This window comes from Dendrobium catenatum, unplaced genomic scaffold (assembly GCF_001605985.2).
Source record: "Dendrobium catenatum unplaced genomic scaffold, ASM160598v2 fragScaff_scaffold_1125, whole genome shotgun sequence".
Taxonomy (NCBI): domain Eukaryota; kingdom Viridiplantae; phylum Streptophyta; class Magnoliopsida; order Asparagales; family Orchidaceae; genus Dendrobium; species Dendrobium catenatum.
This window is the reverse complement of record NW_021319587.1, coordinates 873,196-882,487: the sequence shown is the minus strand read 5'-3', so window position 1 is coordinate 882,487 and position 9,292 is coordinate 873,196.

Here is a 9,292-nt window from a genome sequence, read left to right as displayed (position 1 = left end):
TTAATTTTTTAATCTTAATAAGTGTAATATGTAAATAATCAATGTTACTTTATTTTGAGAATTAATGCAAAAAATTTGAGATAATCAAAATTTAAGAATGAGTAATACTTTGGAATCATTGATTTCTTCTTTTTTTGGTAGAGCAATATGTGATATCATGTATGAATAATTATGTCTTAATAGAATATGAGATCCACAACCACCCAAATTGAAAATTTAAATCAATTTGGTTCAAATCATATCCAAGATTTTATGGATTTAAAAATGACTTGTAAATTAAGGCTTCGTTTGGGATGGTTTTCCAGCTGCTTTCTAAAATAACTTATTAGTATAAAAAATTTTAATTTAAGAAATTTTTTTTACTAAAACTCTGCTTTAAAAATTAGTAAGAAAGTCATCCCAAATGAAACCTAAGCTTGCAAGAGATAGTTACTAGTTGTCTTTTGCTTTTCCAACTCTAGTTGATATATATATATTACTGCTTCATGAAGCAACTTCTTAGTACAGAAATTTATAATTCAAAAAATTTGTGCAAAAATAAATTGATTCATAAAATAATAAGAAACCTGCCCCAAATGAAGCCTTATTCTTTTTTGTTATGTTGATTAAATTATTATCACATGTTATAATGACACTGACGAACATGTTAATTGTATAAGTTTAAATATCAACTATAATTTTAATGATCTTAAAATATAATTTTGTTGAGGCTAATGAATTTATTTAAGATTTGTGCTGGTGTAAATTAGATTTCTTGAACAATAGCTCTATAGAATTAAAAATAAAGCACACTAAAAATTATTAAGACTAAAATTGGAGCTAATGATTAAATAAGCTCAAAGGCATCAAATTTACTATTCCAATATTTAAACTTCAATGAAAATTAGTTTATTTACTATTTGTTTTGAGTCATAAATTATTATATTAAAAATATTGATGAAGTTAAAATGACTAAGATATACTTATATTTAAAATAAAATAAAATAAAAACTAATTTCATCAAATAGTTGAGTCATATAAGCAAAAAAATTTGAAGTCATGATTAATCAAATTGTATAGTAATAATCATATAATGAAAATTGAATGAATTTTAAATCATAATGAGGTGAATGAATCAGATTAATTCAATAAATTGATACATCTAATGATCATATCATATTGTATGTTATTGGCCATAATTTACTAATTTTAACTCTCATTTTGAAATGGGTAGATTGGATTGTAAAATTCATATTTTTATAGTATAATCATTTACTAAATTAAAATTTTAGAAATACTTACATTTAATAGATGATTAGGTTTGGTCATAGAAGGCTAGTTAATTTAATGAGTTCTTAATGGCTGTATTAATAGAGAATTAAGTATAATATATGCAAAAGAAACCCTACTAATATTAAGGAGACAAAAAGAGAAATTAAGAACACAATAAGTGCTTTCTCACTACACACCAAGTCATTCTCCCTTCTCTTGCTATGATCCTCCACTTGACAAATATAGCTTTCAAAGTTTTGTTTGCTATTTCTAGCAAAGAAACCTCTAATCATAAACTGCCCATACTTTTGAAAGGACATAATTTCACAATCCAATCCGATAAAACCAGCTGACTGAACATGTCACGTCACTTTGGCTTGCAACAGGTAAACCCTAAGATTGAAGTTTTGAATTGTTTTCAAATTTTCTTCCAATATAATCTTTAAAATAAACAACATACCACAAAGCTACTAAAAATTAATATCCAGCACTGCAATTAATCTCATCCACAAAATTTTCATTTTCTCATCAAAGTGTGTATACAACTACAGTACATAACATAATAATGAAAAATAGTCATTATTGTACAAAAATTAAAAGAAATAAATACCTTTATAGACACATCAGATCCTAAAAATATTGCCACTTAACTGGCCTTTCCCCCTATAAGTTCCTAAAAATAGAAAGCAAAATAGCTATAAGATAACACAGCTCAACAGTCCACATTTAAACCGATTTGAATTTCCAAATGATTTATTTATTACAATAGGTAGTTGAATTGTAAAAGTATTTCAAGATAATAAATGCATTAAACAAAACAATACTTGCAAAAAGAAAACTTAAATTTTATTGCAATGAAGTAAATAAACATATACCTCATATCTCAGAATAACAAGTAATAGAATTCATCCTTATAACTCCCCATGCACATCAATATAATAGAATGTGCTTATAGCTAGGGCTGCAAACGAATCGAGCTGAGCCTGGTATATGTGTGTTCATGTTTAAGTTCGTTTATTATCAACTTGTTCAAGTTTGGTATGAGCTCAATTAGAGCTTTTTTGTTTTTGTTCAAGCTTGGTTTGTTTAAATTAATTGGTGTTCATATTTGGTTCATTTTTGTTCATGTTCGATTTGTTTCGTGCTTATTGAGCTTTAAACAAACAAGCATTATCAAGCTATAAATGCGCTCTATTTTCACATGTTCGTTAATTTAACAAATGAGCCTTAACAAGCATTCTAAAAACAATTATATCGAGTATGTTCACAATATATCTGTCACAACCCAACCCGACCAGGATAGGTCCTATCGCATTGAGCTATGACAGGAAAATCTCAAGATCTAGTTTTAAAATTATTTCAACATTTTCTTCCAATATTCATTGAAATAAACTACCCGACTACATAGCTACTAAAATGTCCAAATAATAAAAATTAAATTCATCCACAAAATTTTTTTCTTTTCATCAAAATAAATATCTACACTACAGTTCATGGCTACATGCAAAAGCTACCTAACTAAAAAATTTAACTTGTAATGACTGTATAAAAAATCAAAATAGCAAAATTCCTATGATCTCAAATTTGATCTTTAACTACTAGTCCACAAACTCTTTCCCCTTCCTAGATCCTGAAAATCAAAAGCAAAATTATAGTGAGTTATAACAATTCAGCAAACCACACAAACCAATTTAAAATTTTAAATATTTTTTTATCAAATATTTTGTTGAATATTTAAAAGCAGTTAAATGCAAATTAAATAAATCACTAAACTGAGAAATTTAATAAATGCATAATAGTTATTCTCTTATTTAAATAACAGTGTTGAACAAATAAATAAATTGAAATTCATATCACATAGTAGTTCATATCGCATTTCTCGGACCCAGACAGAACCTCAAAGGATTCTAACCCCTTATGACTTCCTTTTTGTTTGTGCTTATAACACCAGTATCTATCATATATTCCTATCTCAGATAGAATCTCAAAGGATTCTAGTCCCTTATAATGCCTAGCAATTTCCTGACAAAGATATAATCTCAAAGGATTATAGCCTCTAATGACTCCCAACATATATAATTTAATCATATATGCACAAATATCATCACATTATAATAATTAAATATTAATTAAGCATGTATCAAAATTTTACAGTGTTGTGTAACAGTGGACAACAGAAAATTCAACTAGGCAAAAGTACACATTTTCAGAAAATTACCAAATTACCAGAGTTGTGTAAAATAATTTTTTAAAACTTTTATTGTACTACAATACTATTTTTCAATATCCAGATAATTTTCTATTCAATAAAAAATATGCAAATTTTAAAGCACAAGGTGTAAAATTTTTAGAAATTTTTAAAATGTACATAATCATAATTTTTATAACATACAAAATTAAAACGGTGAAAGTTTTACCGGTGCAAAGATATACCAATTTTTTTTCACTAACAATTACAAAATTTTAATTGAAATATTCACTAAAATTTATATGTTTTTTAAAACTAAGATGGGCATAATGTATCTCACTTCGAGACGGACAAGTTTCTCAACTGAGCCGACGAATAAAAACGGCTTTAAGATCTCCAAAATCAAAAAATTTCCTCGCTCTCTCCTCTGATCATTTTCCCTTAACTCCTCTCTTACCAGCTTTTGTTCTCTATTAACATTGGCAAAATATCTAAATAGGGATTTTACTAAAGTGGGAATAGATATTTTCTTTTTTTAATATTATTTATTATATAATAATATTATTATTATTATTTTTTAATAGAAAATTTATAGAAATTCTTTTAGAGATTTTTAAAATTACAAAAAAAAATATTCATAAATTAGCAATTTTCATTTAGAACATTTTGGTGAAATTAGTTTGCAAAACGGACACCTGATGGTCACAAAAACCACACGTGAACTGATATGTGCTGATTTTTTAAGAAATTTTGACAATGCCCAAAAATTATGAAAAAAATTAGAAAAGTTAAAACACAATATTATAAATATTCTGACGAATAAGGTTTTTGATTTGGACTTATTATGACTCTAAAAATAAATACTAATTATTCTATGTCAAAAATCCTTATAAGAAAATTTAGGTGTTTACAATCTACCCACCTTACAAAAATATCATACTCGACATTTATAAAGTAGAATGAGTCAAAATAAATCTGGATACAACTGCCTCATATCATATTCCTTCTCCCATGTAGCCTCTCTAGAAGTTATATGCTTCCATTGTACTTTAACCATAGGAATTTATTTGCTTCGTAATTTCTCACATAATATGCCAAAATCCTTTCAGGTTCTTTCCTATATTTTAGATTTGGACAAACCTTAAAATCCTTAGTAGATAATCTCTTTCCAGAATCAGACACCCACTTCCTCAAAACAGATACATGCAATACATTGCGTATATCAGACATATAATCTGGTAATAATTAGCTGTAAGTAGAACTACTGATGTGCTCAATAATCTCAAAAGGTCCAATATACCATTGAATGAGCTTGCTGAGTTTCCCAAATGTACTGACATCTTTCATAGGGTTGACTTTAACATAAATGATGTCGCCAATCTAAAATTCAACAAATATGTGCTTCTAATTGTAATAATTCTTTTTATTTATCATGTACATATTTCAACATTTCTATAATCAAATTGATCTTTGCAGTAGTGTCATCTACAAAGGTTAAACCTATCATATGTCTATCTCGCACCTCTATCAAAGTCAAAGGAATCTTATATTTTCTATCATACATAGCTTTATAAAGAGTCATATCTATGTTGGACTGATAAATATTATTATATGCAAACTCTATCAATGGGATATAATCGTCCTAATTGCCCCCAAAATATAAAATACATAATCTTAAAAGATCCTCCAGTATCTGAACAGTCCTTTAAGATTGTCTATTTGTCTGTGGATGAAAAGTCGTACTGTTGTGCAACTTCGTACCCAATCCCTACTGAATCCATTTCTATAATCTAAAGGTAAACCTGTTATCTTGATCAGAAACAATTACTTTTTACACACCATACAACTCGATAATATATTTAACATAGATTTGTGCTAACTTGTCCATCGGATCTATATGTCGATCAGAATAAAATGGGCAGATTTTGTTAGTCAATGTACAACAACCCAAATAGTTTCATGCCCCAGCCTCAATTTAGGAAAACCCATAGCAAAATCCATCGTTACTTCTTTCCATTTCCACTTTGGAATAGGTAATGACTATAGTAGATCTTCTGGTCATTGATGCTCTACCTTCATTAGTTGACAGGCCTCACACTTTGATACAAACTCAGCTATATCTTTCTTCAATCCAGGCCACCAAAACATATCTTTCAATTCTTCATACATCTTGCTACTTTTTAGATGAATAATATAGCCTGAATATTGAGCCTCATGTAGAATCTCCTGCCTCAGATCTCCAAAAATATGAATACAAAGTCTATCCTTATGGAAAATAACACCAGAATAAGAACCTCATAGTTCAAATTTCATATTAGACCTGATCTGATAAATCAACTTTGAATATTATGGATCTAATTTTTTAGCTACATGAATCTTTTCTTTTAAAGAAGACCAAATGATCATCTGAGACACTATACCAAAATACCAATCAGTAAAAAAATCACCTCCAACTATAATCTCATCATATCTCGTATAAAATACTCATCAGAAGTGAGTTACATATATAATATTTCAGAAGACTTCCTGCTCAGATATTAGCCTTACAAAACTAATATTGAATAGTCAGATCATAATCCTTGATCAACTCAGGCAACCTCATTTGCCTCAAATTCAGATCATTCTAAGTAAATATGTATTTTAAACTTTGATGATCAGTGAAAATCTCACACATGGCATATTACAAATAATGCCATAAATTTTTAAAGCAAATACAATAGTAGCCAACTCTAGATCATGCGTCGGATAAATTCGTTTATGTGGCTTCAACTGTCTTGAAGCATAAGCTATCACTGAACCATACAGCATCAAAACACTCCCCAAACCTATTAGTGAAGCATCACTGAATACTTGAAATCTTTCTATACCAGAGAGAAGAGCTAAAACTGGAGCTTAAATCAAACAATCCTTCAATCTCTGAAAACTAGCCTCATACTTTGGTGTATAGGCAAAAGTTATTGACTTCTGAGTCAATCTTGTTAGAGGTGAAAAAATTTGAGAAAACTCCATCATAAACTTCCTGTAATATTTATCCATACTCAAGAAACTATATATCCCAAATATAATAGTAGGCCTCGACCAATTAATGAGCCTAAACTTTCTAGGAATCAATAGAGATACCCTCACCACTAACCATGTGTCCCAGAAAAGAAATACTCCTCATTCAAAACTCACATTTGGATAATTTTGCATATAACTAGTGTTGCCTCAAAGTTTCTAAGTCTCTAAGCAAAATATACCAAAACATCATATATAAAAATAATAAAAAACTAATCTAGATAATCTTCGAATACTTATTCATCAGATCCATAAAGACAGCTGGTGCATTAGTCACCCCAAATGTCAAAAAAGAAGTAGTGTTCGTATCGAGTACTGAAAGTTATCTTCATCACATCTGCCTCTCTCACATTCACTTAATAGTAACCAAATTGTATATCAATCTTTGATAATATAGAAGATCTAGCAAGCTGATCAAATAGATCATCAATCCGTAGCAGTGGATACTTATTCTTAATAGTGAATTTATTCAACTCTTTATAGTCAATACATAAATAATTATACCATCTTTTTTCTTTATAATTAGAATAGGTGCTTCCCAAGGAGAAATGCTATGATGAATAAATCTCATGTCAACCAACTCCTGAAGCTGAACCTTCAACTCCTGAAGCCCCATTGGTGTCATCCTATATGGAGCTTTAGATATCGAGGCCATACCCAAAAATATGTCAATACAGAACTCTAAGTCTCTATCTGGAGGTAAATTGATTAACTCATTAGGAAATATATTTAAAAAATCTCATACTATCGAGATATCAAAAAGAGAACAAGCTCCTATCATGAACTAATGCTAGAAATATCATACAATCCTTCTTCTACAATCTATATGCTTCCAATATAGAGATCAAATATGATAAAACACCTCCAATTTCTTGGAATACACAAATCTCACTACTCATAAATAATGTAACTCACTTCTTATAGCAATCAATATGAGCCCCATATTTACTCAACCCATACCAAGAATAACATCATATGAGGAAATAAATAATAAATAAAACTAGATTTTCACTTCTTATCAAAAATCTAAGTATCACAGAAATAGAATCTACTGGCTATCATACTATCTCCAATTGGTAAAATAACAGAAAGAGAAACAAATAGTATAATTGAAGCTAAGTGTAGTGAATCAAAGAAATGCTTGAAAATAAAGGAATGATTAGCTCTAAAATCAAATAAAATATGACATGGATACTCAGAAATATAAATCATACCTATCATAATATATGGAGCATTCCGGGCTTCCTATTGAGTTAAAATGTATACACAGGGCTGAATTAGAGCTGGAGCTACAAAACTACTATGCTCTCTCTAACCACTACAAGATGGTCTCTTTGCCACTAAACCTAAACAACTAGCTCTATCAGATAATCCATCAGAAAAAGTACTGAGATAAATTTCCCTTGATCTTCCTGTTGGTCTAACAAAACTCTCTGATCTGGACTCAAAATATCGATTAAATCCTACTTGTAGACACTGCTACCTGATGTCCTATTTGACCGCATTTGAAGTAATGCCCAGTCATCCTATAGCTCTGACCAAAATGACATCGACCACAACTTTGACACATAAGTGCCCTACTAATAGAACCAAAATTAGCTATACTACCATTGCTAGAGACTGTTGTAGATGTCAATTATCCACCTCTCTTAGAACTCCTGGTGTGAATTTGCTCTTCTTCCTAGAAAAGCCATTACCATAAGTCTCACCATTGAACCTCTTTCTATTAGTAGTCCACCACTATTAACTAGCCATCAGGTCATTCTCTATCAGATGAGCTCTCGTCATAAACTCAAAGAAATCAGAAACGTGAAATGGCATAAGAGGTTGTCTCATACTATCCTGAAGTCCTCCAAAAAACATGTAGCACTTCTCTATGGGCGTGCTAACTAACTTTAGATCATATTAAGCCAAAGTAGTGAATTCTGCCTCATACTGCATAATTGTCTTGCTCCCTTAAACCAATCTAAAAAAGTCTCCTATATTTATTATCATGTAAAAGGTGGTATAAACCAAGCTCTAAATATATCAAAGAACTCCCAAGTAATTAGAGAGTTCAATCTTCCTTGAAATTTCTCCTCATACTAGCCCATCCACCAACGTTATGCCTCACCATCTAATAGAAAAGTTGTTAATGGTACCTTCCTCTCAAGAGGATACTATTACAACTTGAGCTTGTTAGTTTATATTTTTTATGATAACAAATATTGTGACTCACATACTATTGTCTACTTGTATTTGTAATATATTTTTATTTGTGTGTGTACTAACTTTTCAGAAATACCATGCACTATCCAATAAAGATTGAAGGCTCGAGATTGGGTAGAATATGTTATGTTGTAATAATTTTTATAACATTTATTAATATATTTTTAATTCCTTGAGTTAAATCCTGTAAGGGTGTATGCTTTCTTGGTGACCAAGCACACACATACTCAAGGGGAGAGAGATTGAGTCAAAACTAGAAGTTTAATTTTTGAACTAATCATACTAGACGATTTATATCATTTAGGATAATCAACTCATTGAACTAATCGTATTGGATAATTTCGATTGTCTAGAACGATTTGTTATGATCTTGCAAAAAAAAAACTATCATTGATATTTAAGCAATGATTTAAGATTCAAATTTTATTTTAATTATCTTGGGTGATCTAGATCATCATGGACGATCAATATCTTTCATGCATAAATTGATCATGTAGTTAGGAGACTAATTATGATTAAATTATTCAATTAGATTGTACTGGATGATCTGTATATCATACTGGATGGTGTTTGCCGATATATTTAATT